Source organism: Macaca nemestrina, chromosome 17, assembly GCF_043159975.1.
Source record: "Macaca nemestrina isolate mMacNem1 chromosome 17, mMacNem.hap1, whole genome shotgun sequence".
NCBI lineage: Eukaryota > Metazoa > Chordata > Mammalia > Primates > Cercopithecidae > Macaca > Macaca nemestrina.
Genome location: NC_092141.1, coordinates 85639401 through 85657410, shown reverse-complemented (window position 1 = coordinate 85657410; position 18010 = coordinate 85639401). Strand labels below are relative to the sequence as shown.

The 18010-nt window shown below is 47.0% G+C and overlaps 1 long non-coding RNA gene across 2 annotated transcripts in view; it reads right to left on the bottom strand.

Annotated features, from left to right (window-relative positions):
- Nucleotides 1-18010, bottom strand: part of LOC105469204 (uncharacterized) — a 100961-nt gene that overhangs the window by 39333 nt on the left and 43618 nt on the right. The gene's annotated exons all lie outside the window — the stretch shown is intronic.

Below are 18010 nucleotides of genomic sequence, written 5' to 3'. Positions count from 1 at the left end.
TGGAAGGAAGCGCCACCCACGTGCAGAACTCCGCCACTGTGGCTTCTATACACCGAGAACCTTGGGATGGACAGAGCCGATTTGGCAGGGCGCTGATCGGGGGTGCGCTTGGCGATGAAGGGCCATTGGCGCCGCTGCCGCAGGTGCTTTCGCTCCGGCGCCTCCAAAGGAGGAGCTAGTGCGCGTGGGCCGGGCGGCGGTCAGCCTCTGCCCCGCAACCTGAAGGACGGAGCTGCGTGCGGGGCTGAGAGAGGTGCCGGCAGCGAGCGGAGAGTGAGCCGAAGACGCGAGGCTCTAACCATCAGGCCCAGGGGCGACAGGCCGGAGGGGGGACCGGACGGGGTCCGGGAGTTTGCAAGGGGTTGTGGGGAGGGGGAGCGGCTCTCTGCTGGCAGCTGAAGGTCGGATCCGCCCGGTTCGCCCCCTTCCCGGTGCCCTGCACCCTGCAAGAGGCGGGTGGGCCCCGGACCACCCCGGGGAGACCAGGCCAGGGGCGTTTGCAGCCTAACCACAGCTTCTCTGGTCTAAAGAGCAATAAATGCTTTTCCCCCACAAAGCTCTAGTCACAACGACTTTGACAGGGTGGACGCCACATCAGGTCAGAGCAGGAGAGAAAATGAGTAGCCACGGGCAGAGAGCCCCTTACCCCCATATTGGCCTCCTCAAATTTAAACTCAGGCTACCTAAACTTAAGGACTGAGCCTCACTGAGTGCTACTCCGGGTCCAAAGTGGAATACACTGATGGGTTAGCTCACTCTGCTAGTATAAGCCAATAGAATTAGAAAAGATAGGTCAATTAGAGGCATAAGAATTAGAAGAGGAAAACTGTAATAGGCTACATATTATAGTAAGTTAGCAGGATATAAGATTAGCATATGGAAATCAATAACTCATAAACATAAATAATAATCAAGTAGAGGATATAATGTAGAGAAAACCCATTTACAAGAGCAACAATGTCTGTATGAGGAAAACATTAAAACACTCCTGAAAGACACAGAAGTAGATCTGAATAAGCCAAGTCATCTTATGTTCTTGGAAAAGATGACTCAATATCATAAATATGTCAGTTCTCGGCAAGTTAATTAATAAACAATATAATTCCAATAAAATGCCAAAACATTTTTTCTAGAGCCTAAACTGATACACATATTCATATGGAGGATAAAAATGTAAGAAGAGCTAGGAATACCTGCGAAAGAAAAGCTATGAGACGTCTACCTCTACCAAATATTCAGACATACTATAAAGTCTCTATAATTAAAACAGTGTGGTACTGAAGCAGGAACAGACAGATCAGTGGAATGGAATAGAAGGTCCAGAAATAGACCCAAGCCCTGTGATTAACGGTGCTCAGATAGCCAGGTGGTCATTTAGAAAGAAATCAAACTAGGTCTGTAACTCCCATCAACAATTAAATTCCAGATGGTTCGGAGATCTAAATGTAAAAAAATGCAATGACGGAGGCCGAGGCAGGCGGATCACAAGGTCAGGAGTTCGAGACCAGCCTGGCCAATATGGTGAAACGCTATCTCTAATAAAAACACAAAAAATTAGCCAGGCCTGGTGGCACATGCCTGTAAACCCAGCTACTCAGGAGGCTGAGGCAGGAGAATCACTTGAACCCAGGAGGCGGAGGTTGCAGAGAGCAGAGATCGCAACATTGCACTCCAGCCTGGGTGACAGAGCAAGACTGTCTCAAAAAAAAAAAAAAAGAAAAGAAAAGAAAGAAAGAAATGACAAGAGTTCTAAGAATTCATAGGTAAGTAGCTCTTTGACCAGAATGTAAGAAAAAGATTTCTAATTAGGACTCACAATCCAAAGGCAATATAAGACTGGTAAATTTTACTACATAAAATTAATAAAATGGGCCAGGCACAGTGGCTCATGCCTATAATCCCAGCACTTTGGGAGGCCAAGGTGGGCGGATCATGAGGTCAAGAGATCGAGACCATCCTGGCCAACATGGTGAAACCCTATCTCTACTAAAAATACAGAAATTAGCCGGGCATGGTGGTGCATACCTGTAGTCCCAGCTACTCAGGAGCCTGAGGCAGGAGAATTGCTTGAACCCGGGAAGCCGAGGTTGCAGTGAGCCTAGATGCATTTCAGCCTGGTAACAGAGCGAGACTCCGTCTCAAAAAAAAAAAAAAAAGAACACTAATAAAATGTTGCATGATGAAAAAAATCACCATGAGGTCAAAAGACAAAAAGTGGAAGAAAATATTTGCCACATATATCATGGATAAAGGATATATACATATAGTAAAGGACTTTGAGGAAAATAGACCAAAAACCAAATAGAAAAATAGGCAAAAAAAATATGAACAGCAACTCCCCAAAAAAGATGTAAAAATGATTCTCAGACATGTGAAAAAAATGTTCAGTTTGATTCATAGTAAGAAATGCAGGCCAGGCGCAGTGGCTTACTCCTGTAATCCCAGGACTTTGGGAGGTTGAGGCAGGAGGCTCACTAGAGGCCAGGATTTCAAGACCAGCCTGGGCAACATAACAAGACCCCCGTCTCTATTAAACAAAAACAAAAACAAGGAAAAAAAAGAAAAGAAAAGAAAACCTTTAAACAAATTAAATTTAGAAGATTTGTTGAGCAAAGAAACAATGAATCAGGCAGCACTCTGAACCAGTAAAGGTTCAGAGAGCTCTACCCAGCGACCTGGGTAGGCAGTACTTATAGACAGAAAAGGGAAGTGATGTACAGAAACAGCTGGATCAGGCCGGGCGCAGTGGCTCATGTCGGTAATGCCAACACTTTGGGAGGCGCGGATCACCTGAGATCGAGAGTTCAAGGCCAGCCTGACCAACATGAAGAAACCCTGTCTCCACTAAAAATACAAAATTAGCCAGGCGTGATGGCACGTGCCTGTAATCCCAGCTACTCAGGAGGCTGAGGCAGGAGAATCGCTTGAACCCAAGGGGCAGAGGTTGCAGTGAGCCGAGATCGAGCCATTGCACTCCAGCCTGGGTGACAGACCAAGACTCTGTATAAAAAATTAAAATTAAAATTAAAAAAAATTTTAGGCCGGGCGCGGTGGCTCAAGCCTGTAATCCCAGCACTTTGGGAGGCCGAGGCGGGCGGATCACGAGGTCAGGAGATCGAGACCATCCTGGCTAACACAATGAAACCCCGTCTCCACTAAAAATACAAAAAAATTAGCCGGGCGTGGTGGCGGCGCCTGTAGTCCCAGCTACTCGGGAGGCTGAGGCAGGAGAATGGCGGGAACCCGGGAGGCGGAGCTTGCAGTGAGCCGAGATCGCGCCACTGCACTCCAGCCTGGGCGAGAGAGCGAGACTCCGCCTCAAAAAAAAAAAAAAAAAAATTTAAAAACCCAACAATATTAAAACCTAATTCATAACCCCACAGAAGGGGCAAAACAATATTTCAATTATATATCCTCAGAATAAAGACAAAAAGGATAACAAACATTGAACTCTAGTTGGTGGGGAGGTTTGTTTTTCACACTGCTTTATCATTCTGAAGCCACTTTCAATGAATTGTAGGATTCTACAAATAAGAAAATATGTTAAGGAAAATGGGACTCCTGTGTCTCATTGTCAAAAAAAGTTACAATTATGGAAAGAGGCAAGACGATAATGAACAATGAACCCTCGGCGTTGGACTAGAATTGAAGGTATCAGTATGAACTTGTGGTTTTAGATCTAAGGAAGAAATCTATGGGTGGGGATCTGCCTATAAACATGCACACACGTATACATGTATTCCCTGGATCTGTCAAGGAATAGAGTCCAGAATCAACGAAACTCCGTTAACAGTGAGCACGTGTAATCTTGGGTTCCTAGATAGCATTCTTCACTATAAGCAACCAGGACTTCTTAGAGAGAAATGGCTGATTCCAGGGCTGGGGCAGGGAAGGTACAAAATGAACCTGGAACATTTTGTTGTTCTAGAAAGTAAGGAAGTGCTTAAAGAATGGGACACATCAAAAGAACACAGAAGTCAGCCTGAAGACGCTCCACTGGCTCAATACAAGATTATTTGAGAATGAAAATTGGTAATGATGGTAATGAATTTCAACACATTCAACAAATGGTAATCTAGGAGTCCATACTGATACAAATAAATACATACACACATACATAAGAAAGAAAATCTTTTTCTTTTGAGGCAGGATCTCACTCTGTCATCGAGACTGGAGTGCAGTGGCGTGATCTCAGCGCCCTGCAACCTCCACCTCCTAGGTTCAAGCAATCCTCCCACCTCAGCCTCCTGAGTAGCTGGGACTACAGGCATGCACCACCAGGCCTGGCTAATTTTTTTTTTTTTTTTTTTTTTTTTTTTTTTTTTGAGATGGAGTCTTGCTCTGTCACCCAGGCTGGAGTGCAGTGGCATGATTTCAGCTCACTGCAACCTCCACCTCCTGGGCTCAAGTGATTCTCCTGCCTCAGCTCCTGAGTAGTTGGGACTACAGGCGCCTGCCAACCCGCCTGGCTAATTTTTTTGTATTTTTTAGTAGAGACGGAGTTTCACTCTATTGCCCAGGCTGGTCTTGAACTCCTGGGCTCAAATGATCCACCCATCTCAGCCTCCCAAAGTGCTGGGATTACAGACATGAACCATTGTGCCCAGCCAAAAAATCTGTAGCTTTAAATGCAGTTCAAGATCAACCTAAAATTACATACACATTTTCCACGAATTATCTTCCCTATTGATAAACTGTTTTTTCTGTCCTCCAGATGGTTTGTACAATAAAGGGGAAGATTAAGGAATCTCTCTGAAACTGTCTGAAACATGACACACAAGTTGGCAAATTCATGTCCTGCCAGCCTGCCCCACACCCGCATTCTCCTCAACCCTTCTAGCTGTGTCTGCTTCTTCCCTACAAACATAGGAAGAAATAGAAGTCTGGAGGGAATAATAATAGCCGGATACCCCATACTGATGGCCTGATGAAACCACCTGCTTATTGTCTGACCCGCTTTTCATCCGTGAATACATACAAATGTGGCTCTGTTCATTAGCATTAAGCAACCAAGAACCGGGAAATCTTGGTTGCTAAAATCAAAGACGATGACAAGCTTTGCTGTTTGAAGTCACATTCGTGAGAATGGAACAAGCCATTCTTGCCCAGAGGATGCAACATCCCACTCTTGCCTCGGCAGCATGCGGGTCCTTTGACACAGAGAAAAGCCCCAATCCCAACCCAGGTGCAGAGCTTCAGATAACCAGAATGAGCACAACATTCTACATTTTTCTTAACTATGTCAAACAAACAGGACTTTGAGTCAATTTTGAGGACCAGGCCTTCAACTCCAGTCTGAAGTTATTCATCCAGCAAATTTCTTTTTCTTTTATTCTTCTTCTTCTTTTTTTTTTTTTTCTTTTTGAGACAGGGTCTTGCTCTGTTGCCCAGGCTGGAGTGCAGTGGCATGATCACAGCTCACTGCAGCCTTGACCTCCTGGGCTCAAGTGACCCTCTCACCCCAGCCTCCTGAGCAGCTGAGATCACAGGTGCATGTCACGACACCTGATAATTTTTTAAAACTTTTTGTAGAGACAAGCTCTCACTATATTTGTTTTAAACCTATCAAATAACTGGTTCATTTACGTTTTACCGCCATTCCATCCTTCCCCAAATCCTATAACCAATAACCACATGTCCCTTATTTTGCATGGGGAGGCAGCCCACAGTGCCTCTAGTGTGAACCAGTAACTCCCCTGCTAGAATAAGCTAATGAATCTAATTTGTGGACATATGGACATGTCCCCATGGTCTTTATCAGATGAGTTTGACCACATCACTGGAGAGAACTACCACAAGCCAAGACTCCAGGTCTCTCCCATTCTCCTCCCAAACGCTGTACGCAGCATGGCCTATGACTGTGGTGAAGGCACCGAAAGACTGAGGTTCCCCAAGAAATACAGTGTGGCAGGCCAGAGGATGCCACTCCAAAACATGCAGGCTTGTTGAACTGAGGGCCGTTCTGAAGCAGCAGGTCCAGAAAGCTCTGCCCACCCTGTTTGCCTAAAAGCAGGACAAGGCCCAGCGTGGTGGACCACACCTGTAATCCCAGCACTTAGGAAGGCCGAGGTGGGCGGATCGCCTGAGGTCAGGAGTCCGAGACCAGCCTGGCCAACATGGCGAAACCCCGTCTCTACTAAAAATACAAAAATTAGCTGGGCGTGGTTGCGGGTGCCTGTAATCCCAGCTACTCAGGAGGCTGAAGCAGAACTGCTTGAACCCGGGAGGCAGAGGTTGCAGTGAGCCAATATTGTGCCACTGCACTCCAGCTTGGGTGACAAAGCAAGACTCTGTCTCAATAATAATAATATAATAATAATAATAATAATAATAAAAGCAGGACATCAATTTACAGAGACAGAAGCTATCCTGCTCCCCTTTCTACCACGGAGAGCAAAGCTGAAACACTGAGGACATCTTTGTGCTCTTGTGGGCCTGGAGCCAGCTCCAGAGGCATCCACAGGAACAGGCTTCCCCAACCAGTCTGCACCTGCCAGCTCTGTGCCTTCCCCAAGGGGCTGCCCCTCGACACCCAAAGTCCTCTTCCCTGGTAACTTCTCTAAAGATGTACTGTTCTCCAGCCGGGTGCAGTGCATCACACCTGTAATCCCAGTTCTTTGGGAGGCTGAGGCGGGTGGATCACGAGGTCAGGAGTTCGAGACCAGCCTAACCAACACGGTGAAACCCCATCTCTACTAAAAATGCAAAACTTAGCTAGGCATGGTGGCGGGCACTTGTAATCCCAGCTACTCAGCAGGCTGAGGCAGGAGAATCGCTTGAACCCGGGAGGTGGAGATTGCAGTGAGCCGAGATCGCACCATTGCACTCCAGCCTGGCCAACAGAGTGAGACTTAGTCTCAAAAAAAAAAAAAAAAAAAAAAAAGATATACTGTTCTGTGTGGAAGATGCCACATGAGCTGGGATTCAAAGCCACTTCTTTGAGAACCAGGCACTCCCAAGGCGTCTCCCGTGCGCACAGGAAATGTGCATGTTGATGAACCTCTGTCTTTCTCTTGTTTTTGGGGATGTTGTTGTCGTTGTTTGAGACAGGGTCTCGCTCTTTCTCTTGTTTTTTTGGTTTGTGTTTTTCTGAGACAGAGTCTTGCTCTGTTGCCCAGGCTGGAGTGCAATGGTATAATCTTGGCTCACTGCAACCTCCACCTCCTGGGTTCAAGCGATCCTCCTGCCTCAGCCTCCCAAGTAGCTGGAATTACAGGTGTGTGCCACCACATCAGGCTAAATTTTGTATATTTAGTAGGGACAGGGTTTCACCATGTTGGCCAGGCCAGTCTCGAACTGCTGACCTCAAGTGATCTGCCCACCTTGGCCTCCCAAAATGCTGGGATTACAGGTATGAGCCACCACGCCTGGCCTTGTCTTTCCCTTGTTAATCTGTCTTTTTATTCCAGGAGGCCAGCTCAGCTAAGAACTTATGAGAGGTAAAGGAAAAAAATGTTTATTCTTCCCCTACAACAGCTATGCTGAATTCCAGCATAGTAAACAGAGCCCCTGTTCCTCCAGGAAAACGTCACTTTTGGAAGTCAGGTGTTAAAAGCACAGACAGGCAGCTCCCGGCTCTACAGCGGAAGCCCAAACGCCTCCAGGGTTTTCCATTCATATTCCTTTACCACCTGTTCACGGATCTTGTCTCCGCAGCATATGTCAAGGCTGTTTTTCTGGGAAGGGAAATACAAAAAAGGGAGACAATTTTATCCTTTTTTTTTTTTTTTTTTTTGCAAAGTCTTCATCTCTGCTCACTGAGACCTGATGTGGCAGCCACCACCAGCCTCCCGGGCGGGAAAGCCATGCGCCAGAGGGCCCCCTCTGAGATGCTCAAAGTCCGCGTTCCTACAGAGCTCCTTGGCAGCTGTCTCTCTGTACTTGTACAAATGGAATTCAAATTCTTTGTACATCTGGTTATTCTGCTTCTCATCGGGATTGAGGGAAGGTGAGAGCACCTGGCAGCTGAGGAATTCTAGAAGAATCCTGTCAGGTCCAGAAGTCTTAGTAAAGCCACCCTGGAGGTTATAATCTCAGTTACTCAGAAAGGGAAATTAGGAAAGGCACTCGGGTGATTTGTTCTAGGTTGAGGTGTAAAACCCGCCTCCACCTTTGATGGGAAATTCCAAAAACCTCTAAATCCCCCCCAGAGCCACTCTGGGACATCGGAAGTGGTCAGCTCAGGAGCTTCAGAGACTGCCGGTCTCCTTCCAGTCTAGAGGGGGAGATGACTGTCGCTCAAACCTGCAGCCAATCAGGTCCCACTCCTTTACTTGACCAGTTAAAGAAAAAAGGCCCAGAAGTCACAGTGAGAGCCCCATCCCAAGCCTTTCTGTGATTGACAGGAGCCTCGTCCAATGAGAAGCGAGCCATGGTTATCCCTGGCACGTGCAGTCAGCACGGCGGAACAGTCCCCTGGTCTCAGAGGCAAAAAAAGGCAGTGACTCGCAAGTGGCAGGGTCCTTGAGTTGTTCGGTGCACCTGCCTCTCCTCGGCCCCTGGCCCTTGGAGGCCCTCCTAGAGACTGAGGGCCATGCCTCTCTCCTAGCTCCTGGTGCCCTCGCTACCTCTCCAACCTCTGCCTCCACCAGCTCCCTGGTGTGTGTTCATGCTCCAATTTCCCTCTTTCTGTAAGGCCTCCGGTCATTGGATTTGGGCCCAAACGAATCCACTGTGCCCTCATTTCAACTTGATTACATCGGCAAAGACCCTGTAAGGTCATATTCACAGGTTCTGAGCAGACGTGAATTTTGGGCAAAAATTCACATGGGCAGTTATGTGGGACCCATTCACCACCACCCTTGCCAGGGCCTTAGAACTGATAACCCAGTACTTTAACCACTGGAACTGGGTCTACAACAACATAATAGATCAGGATGAAAAGAAATTGAGTAAATTAAAGGGAGACGCATATTCCTATAGTGGCAAATGGGGGCAATGAGCGAACATTCTTCCACTGTGTTCCCAAAATCCATCTACAAAGAGAGAGAGGCAGAGAGAGATAGAGAAAGATAGAAGTAGTAAGGAAAAAAACAGTGTACCCTATTCCTTTAAAAGCCAGGGTAAATTTACAACCTATAATTGATCATTGAAGGTCTTCTCCTTGACCCTACAACACTCCATTACTACCTTGTTGTCACTGTAAACAAGAGTGTAGCCCAAAAGCACTGAGGCCACTGACAACCAGTAGCCTTCCTATCAAAAATCCTTAACCCAGGAACCCCTGCATGGGCCAAATGCATTCAGTCAGTAGCGGCAACTGCTTTGCTAAATGTAAAAAAACAACCTTTAGAGGAAACCTCATTGTGAGCACACCTCACCAGTTCAGAACTATCCTAAGTCAAAAAGCAAAAATGTCGCTTACTAAGTCAAAAATCTTAAAGTATAGGTCTATTATGTTAGAAAAGGGTGATTTAACATTAACCACTGAAAATTCCCTTAACCCAGCAGGTTTCCTAACAGAGGATTTAAATCTTAATTACCATACAAAGGTACAACCAGACCTAAGAGGAATTCCCTTCAGGACAGGATGGATAGATGGCTCCTCCCAGGTGATCGAGGAGAAAAAAACACAATGGGTATTCAGTAATTGTTAGGGAAACTCTTTGTAGAAGCAGAGTTAGAAAAATTGCCTAATAACTGGTCTGCTCAAATGTGCGAGCTGCTTGCACTCAGCCAAGCCTTAAACTACTTACAGAATCAAAAAATTGTGTCTCAATCCTGACCCAAAAGGTTACCTACACCCTCTCTGAAATGAATTTGCATAAGAACTGTTGTTTATGGGAATGCATCTTGATGGGGCAGCTGGGTTGTTATGAAATACTCAGGAACCCAGCCCAGCTCTAGGACTCACCCCTGAGAACAAGGCAATGTTGGGCAAGCTGGTAAAGGACCACTAGAATCCAGCAGCCCCCTTTCTTTGTGGTCAAGAGAGGTGGAAAAATGGGTACAGGACTGCTACATCAGTGAGCGTAACTAATCCGATAAGCAGAGGTCCATGGGTGGTTACGCACCCTGGAAAGGAATAAGCATTAGGACCATAGAGGACACGCTAGGACTAATGCTCATCGGAAAATGACCAGGGGTGCTGGCATCCCTATGTTCTTTTTTCAGATGGGAAACGTTTTCCCCCAGGCAAAATGCCCCTAAGATGTATTCTGGAGAATTCAGCCCAGTCAGAGTGTATATACCTTTTTCCCTGTCAGACTTGAAGCAAATTAAAATAGACCTAGGTAAATTCTCAGATAATCCTGATGGCTACATTGATGTTTTACAAGGGTTAGGACAATCCTTTGATCTGACATGGAGAGATACAATGTTACTGCTAAGTCAGACACTAACCCCAAATGCGGGAAGCGCCGCCATAACTGCAGCCTGAGAGTTTGGCGATCTCTGGTATCTCAGTCAGGTCAATGATAGGATGACAACAGATGAAAGAGAACGATTCCCCACAGGCCAGCAGGCAGTTCCCTGTGTAGACCCTCATTGGGACACAGAATCAGAACATGGAAATTGGTGCCACAAACATTGACTAACTTGCGTGCTAGAAGGACTAAGGAAAACTAGGAAAAAGCCTATAAATTATTCAGTGATGTCCAGTATAACACAGGGGAAGGAAGAAAATCCTACTGCTTTTCTGGAGAGACTAAGGGAGGCATTGAGGAAGCACACCTCTCTGTCACCTGACTCTACTGAAGGCCAACTAATCTGAAAGGATAAGTTTACCAGTCAGCTACAGACATTAGGAAAAAAACTTCAAAACTCCGCCTTAGGCCCGGAACAAAACTTAGAAACCCTACTGAACTTGGCAACCTCAGTATTTTATAATAGAGATCAGGAGCAGCAGGCGGAACAGGACAAACAGGATAAAAAAATAAAGGCCACTGCTTTAGTCATGGCCCTCAGGCAAGCGGACTTTGGAGGCTCTGGAACAGGGAAAGGCTGGAAAAATCAAATGCCTAATAGCACTTGCTTCCAGTGCGGTCTACAAGGACACTTTAAAAAAGATTGTCCGAATAGAAGTAAGCCGCCCCCTCATCCATGCACCTTATGTCAAGGGAATCACTGGAAGGCCCACTGCTCCCGGGGACAAAGGTTCTCTGAGTCAGAAGCCACTAACCAGATGATCCAGCAGCAGGACTGAGGGTGCCCAGGGCAAGCACCAGCCCATGCCATCACCCTCACAGAGCCCAGGGTAAGCTTGACCATTGAGGGCCAGGGGGTTAACTGTCTCCTGGACACTGGTGCTGCCTTCTCAGTCTTACTTTTCTGTCCCGGACAACTGCTCTCCAGATGTGTCACTATCCGACGGGTCCTAGGATGAGCAATCACTAGATACTTCTCCCAGCCACTAAGTTGTGACTGGGGAACTTTACTCTCTTCATATGCCTTTCTAATTGTGCCTGAAAGCCCCACTCCTTTGTTAGGGAGAGACATCCTAGCAAAAGCTGGGGCCATTATACACTAGAATTAGGAGAAGGAAAAAGGATAAATATCTATACAGACTCTAAGTATGCTTACCTATACCTCCACGCCCACACAGCAATATGGAGAGAAAGGGAATTCCTAACTTCCGAGGGAACACCTATGAAACATCAGGAAGCCATTAGGAGATTATTATTGGCTGTACAGAAACCTAAAGAGGTGGCAGTCTTACTGCCAGGGTCATCAGAAAGGAAAGGGAAACAGAAGGGAACCGCCAAGCAGATATTGAAGCCAAAAGAGCTGCAAGGCAGGACCCTCCATTAGAAATCCTTACAGAAGGACCCCTAGTATTGGGGTAATCCCCTCCAGGAAACCAAGCCCCAGCACTCAGCAGGAGAAATAGAATGGGGAAGCTCATGAGGACATAGTTTCCTCCCCTCAGGATGGCTAGCCATCAAAGAAGGAAAAATACTTTTGCCTGCAGCTAACCAATAGATATTACTTAAAACCCTTCACCAAACCTTTCACTTAGGCATTGATAGCACCCATCAGATGGCCAAATCATTATTTACTGGACCACACCTTTTCAAAACTGTCAAGCAGATAGTCAGGGCCTGTGAAGTGTGCCAAAGAAATAATCGCCTGCACTTCAGACCATACATTTCAACCTCCTTCTATCTGTAACCTCCTTCTTAAGTCTGTCTCTTCCAAAATCGAAGCCATAAAACTACCAATCATTCTTCAAATGGAGCCCCAGATGCAGTCCATGGCTAAGATCTACCGCAGACCCCTGGACCAGCCTGCTAGCCCATGCTCCAATGTTAGTGACATCCAAGGCACCCCTCCCGAGGAAATCTCAACTGCACAACCCCTGCTACGCCCCAATTCAGCAGGAAGCAGTTAGAGTGGTCGTCAGCCAACCTCCCCAACAGCACTTGGGTTTTCCTGCTGAGAGGGGGGACTGAGAGACAGGACTAGCTGGATTTCCTAGGCCAACTAAGAATTCCTAAATGTAGCTGGGAAAGGTGACTGCACCTATCTTTAAACACAGGGCTTGTAACTCACCTCACACCCAACCAGTCAGGTAGTAAAGAGGGCTCACTAAAATACAAATTGGGCTAAAGCAGGAGGTAAAGAAATAGTCAAATCATATATCGCCTGAGAGCACAGGGCGAGGGAAAATGATCGGGATATAAACCCAGGCATTTCAGCAGGGAGTGGCAACCCCCTTTGGGTCCCCTCCCATTGTTTGGGAGCTCTGTTTTCACTTTGTTAAATCTTGCAACTGCACACTCTTCTGGTCCGTGTTTGTTACTGCTTGAGCTGAGCTTTCGCTCACCGTCCACCACTGCTGTTCACCACCGTCCCAGACCCACTGTTGACTCTGGGCAGGGTGTCTGCTGCATTTCTGATCCAACGAGGCACCCGTTGCTGCTCCCAGTCGGGCTAAAGGCTCACCATTGCTCCTGCACAGCTAAGTCCCAGGTTCGTCCTGATTGAGCTGAACACTAGTCACTGGGTTTCACGATTCTCTTCCATGACCCACGGCTTCTAATAGAGCTATACCACTCACCGCATGGCCCAAGGTTCCATTCCTTGGAATCCGTGAGGCCAAGAACCCCAGGTCAGAGAACAAAAGGCTTGCTGCAATCTTGGGAGCAGCCCGCCCCCGTCTTGGGAGCTCTAAGAACAAAGACCTGCCTGTAACAGAGTGACGTGGTGTGATCACAGCTCACTGCAGCCTCAATCTCCTGGGCTCAAGCCACCCTCCCACCTCAACCTCCTGAGTAGCTGGGATCACAGGTGCACGCCACCATGCCTGGATAATGTTTTAAAATAAAGCATAAGGAGGCCATCACTCTGTTTCCCAGGCTGGTCTCAAACTCCGTGGCTCAAGCAATCCTCCTGCCTCAGCCTCCCAAAGTTCTGGGATTATTGGCATGAGTCACTGCTCAGGGTCTTTATTCAACAAATTTCTGTTCAGTGCCTGTCCTGTGCCAGGCTGGGCAAGGTGCTGAAAACTGATTAGGAAGGCATACAGTTCCTGTCCTCATAGACTCACTCACATCTAAGGGAAGGCAGACAGTTAAGCTAAGCGTGCAGTGTGATGCAATTGGGGAGGGGCAGGGAGCTGTAAGAATAAATAGCAAGAAGATAGTGGTTACAGTTTCACAACGTGAATATACCAAACAATCACCTGAATTACACAACCTAAAAACGCAACAAACATCTTATCTGTGTTCTTGGGAAATAAGGAGAATCTTTTAAAATGCTTTAGTACATAAGACCCACTGTAATAAAGATGCAAAAAATGGAATCTTCCCACCCCGTCGCACATCACTACAGACATCTAACAGATTATCTTACACGTCAGGCAGGAAGAAAACAGAACACATTATCATTTAGCGTATTCATCAGCTACACTCATTTTATTAACTTGTGCTTCAGAAGCTTACCAAGAAAGAGCTGGTGGCATAACAGGGGTGCAATTAATGCTACCATCTAGGACACTGTCCAAAGAAACACACAAGATTGGGGGAAGGTGGAATAAGGCACCTGCTTCTGAGAAGGATCATTGTCTTCGGCCTCAAAAAAAGATGACATCTCTTTAGTTAGCGTTTCTATTTTTTTTTTTTTTTTTTTTTTTTTTTGAGACGGAGTCTTGCTCTGTAGCCCGGGCTGGAGTGCAGTGGCCGGATCTCAGCTCACTGCAAGCTCCGCCTCCCGGGTTTAGGCCATTCTCCTGCCTCAGCCTCCGGAGTAGCTGGGACTACAGGCGCCCGCCACCTCGCCCGGCTAGTTTTTTGTATTTTTAGTAGAGACGAGGTTTCACGGTGTTAGCCAGGATGGTCTCGATCTCCTGACCTCGTGATCCGCCCATCTCGGCCTCCCAAAGTGCTGGGATTACAGGCTTGAGCCACCGCGCCCGGCCTAGTTAGCGTTTCTAATAGCATAGTTCCACAACTTCCTGAATACTATCAAAAGCAGAACTCTGGCTGGTGTGAAGAACAGACTATTGCCCGGGACCCACCCAAATGCCCTTTACCAGAAAGCAAAACACTACCCAGCCTAATGGCTGACACCTGTGACCTTCTCTGGAGGCTCCTGGAGAGCCTCTCGCCCTGACACGCTTGGGACATTCCACCGCATCCCCACTCCTGGGGAGCTGATGTCCTACTTAAGGGGTACAAAAGGTGACAGGACAATTCCGTGTTGGGATCTAGCTTGAGATCCTGGCAGTTCCGGCCGAGCCTTTCACCTGAGACTTCGCTTGATTATCTTTTTCTTCTCTCCTTTATAGGTGTTTCCTGACCAGCCCTGCCTCAGTGAACCACATGCCCCAAATTCCTGGCTTAGGCTCTGCTTCTGGGAGAGGCCACCTAATACGGAGGCCTTTCTGGGTGTTTTTAACTCACACAGTTGCCTCTAGTTCTGGGAGTAAGTCCAACCCTGAACCGGACATCCCTTTCTTATATAAGGTCACATGGTATTATCTAGTCTCTTTCTTGCTATGAAAACTCTACCAGAAATACATTTAGAACTGGCTTTCTCAGAAGCCTAGTTCTCTCATAAATTTGAAATAAAATTTGGACAGGAACATATAATCTGTTCAATAAAAGAAGCTGCCATAAAATATAGCGCCCACTCTGGCCAGATGTGGTGGCTCATGCCTGGAATCCCAACACTTTGGGAGACAGAAGTGGGAGGATCACCTGAGGTCAGGAGTTTGAGACCAGCTTGGCCAACATAACGAAACCTGTCTCTTCTAAAAGTACAAAGAATTAGCCGAGCGTGGTGGTGAGCACCTGTAATCCCAGCTACTTGGGAGGCTGAGGCAAGAGAATCGCTTGAACCTGGGAGGCAGAGGTTGCAGTGAGCTAAGATAGTGCCACTACACTCCAGCCTGGGTGACAGAGCGAGAATCCATCTAAAAAACAAACAAACAAACAAAAAACCATAGCTCCCACTCTGGTCAGGTATGGAGGCTCACACCTGTAATCCCAACATTTTGGGAGGCTGAGGGGGAAGGATTACTTGAGACCAGCCTGGGCAATATGGCAAAACCCCTTCACTATTATTTAAAAAAAAAAAAAAAGTAGATGGGGCACAGTGGCTCACACATGTAATCCCAGCACTTTGGGATGCCAAGGTGCGAGGATCATTTGAGGTCAGGAGTTCGAGACCAGCCTGGCCAACATGGTGAAACCCCGTCTCTACTAAAAATACAAAAATTAGCTGGGTGTGGTGGCAGACACAAGTAATCCCAGCTACACAGGAGGCTGAGGCGGGAGAATCTCCTGAGCCTGGGAAGCAAAGGTTGTAGTGAGCAGAGACTACGTCTAAAAAAAAAAAAATTAACTTTGTAAAACAAAAAAAATTTTTTTTTTTTTTGAGATAGAGTCTCACTCTTGCCATCCGGGCTAGAGTGCAATGGTGTGATCTTGGCTCACTGCAACCTCTGCCTCCTGTGTTCAAGCAATTCTCCTGCCTCAGCCTCCTGAGCAGCTGGGATCACAGGCGTGCACCATGCCCGGCTAATTTTTGTATTTTTAGTAGGGACGGAGTTTCACCATCTCAGCCAGGCTCGTCTTGAACTCCTGACCTCAAGCGATCTGCCCGCCTCGGCCTCCCATAGTGCTGGGATTACAGGTGTGAGCCACCGTGCCCAGCCTAAGATCGGCAGTTTTTGATCTTGTTCTTTTTTGCAGTGAGGAATCAGGTGGGGCTTTTCGAAGCTTCTAACAGTGAGAGTAGGCAAAGGTCCAAAAGTTGCTGCTGGGTTGAGGGTGCATTGGAGAGATCAAGAGAGATTCAGAAGCAGGACAGATGTTTGTGTTAGTAATGTTAGGGGCACTTCAACCAGAGTGACTCCATCTTGAATAGGGACTGGGTAAAATGAGGTTGAGACTTGCTGGCTGCATTCCTAGGGGGTTAGACATTCTTAGTTACAGGTTGAGATAGGAGCTCACTAGATACAGGTCACAAAGACCCTGCTGATAAAACAGGATGCCGCAAAGAAGCCAGCCAAAACCAAGATGGCAACAAAAGTAACCTCTAGTAGTCCTCACTGCTCATTATATGCTAATTATCATGTATCAGCGTGCTAAAAGACATTCCCACCAGCACCACGACAGCTTAGAAATGCCACAGCAATGTCCGGAAGTTACCCTGTATGGTCTAAAAGGGGGAGGAACCCTCATTTCCAAAAAATCCCCACCCCTTTCCTGGAAAACATAATAATCCACCCCTCGTTTAGCATATGATCAAGAGATAACCATAAAAATAGCCACCCATTGGGAGGCCAAGGGCAGGCGGATCATGAGGTCAGGAGATCAAGACCATCCTGGCTAACATGGTGAAACCCCATCTCCACTAGAAATACAAAAAAAAAAAAAAGCCACCCAGCAGCTCCTGGGGCTGCTCCGCCTATGGAATAGTTATTCTTTTGTTTCTTTACTTCTCTAACAAACTTGCTTTCACTTTACTCTGGACTCACCCCAAATTCTTTATTGCATGAGATCCCAGAACCCTCTCTTGGGGTCTGGATTGGGACCCCCTTCCAGTGACAGTAATGGAAAGTCTAAAGTGTACTCAGAGGATAGTGTTGCATTCATGCTGGTTCTCCATGGCAGTCCTCACATGTCCTGTTGACTGTATGTATTTATTTTTGACAGAAGGTCTCACCGTGTCACCCAGGCTGGAGTGCAGTGGCGCTGTCACGGCTCTCTGCAGCCTCGAACTCCTGGGCTCAAACGATCCTCCCACCTTAGCTTCCTGCGCATGTGCCACCACACCCTGTTAATTTTTTTTCTCTCTTTTTGGTAGAGACAAGGTCTCATGATGTCGCCTAGGCTGGTCTTGAACTATTGGGCTCAAGCGATCGGCCTCCCAAAGCACTGGGATTAATGGCATAAACCACTGTTCCCCGCCTTGACTGTATTTAAAAGAAAGCTTAAAGTCAAACATTGTGTTCACAGAAGGAGAAAAGTATACTTTACCAAGCTTGAGCATTTATACTTATCTACAAAATTGTTTGCAAATCAGTTTATACAAAAATGTGTCATTCTCTGGATTATCACATACTGGGTGGACACAAAGAATAGTTCTGTGCTGGCACTGGGGAACTGGGAACCAGAGGCCTGACCCTGACCCCCTTCACATACACACACACACACATGCACACACACACACACACACACACTCACACACACACACTCACACACACACCAGCTTCCTCAGAATCTCAAGGCAGGTTGGGTGCAGTGGCTCACACCTGTAATCCTAGCACTTTGGAAGGCCAAGGCAGATGGATTCCTTGAGCTCAGGAGTTCAAGACCAGCCTGGGCAACATGGCAAAACCCCATCTCTACTGAAAATACAAAAGTTAGCCAGGCATGGTGGTGTGCGTCTGTAGTCCTAGCTACTCAGGAGGCTGAGGTGGGAGGATAGCTTGAGCCCAGGAGTTCAAGACAGCAGTGAGCCATGATCGTGGCGCCACTGTACTCCAGCCTGGGTGACAGAGTAAGACCCTGTCCCCCCAGCTCCCCTCAAAAAAAAAATAAATAAAATAACTCAAGGCAAACAG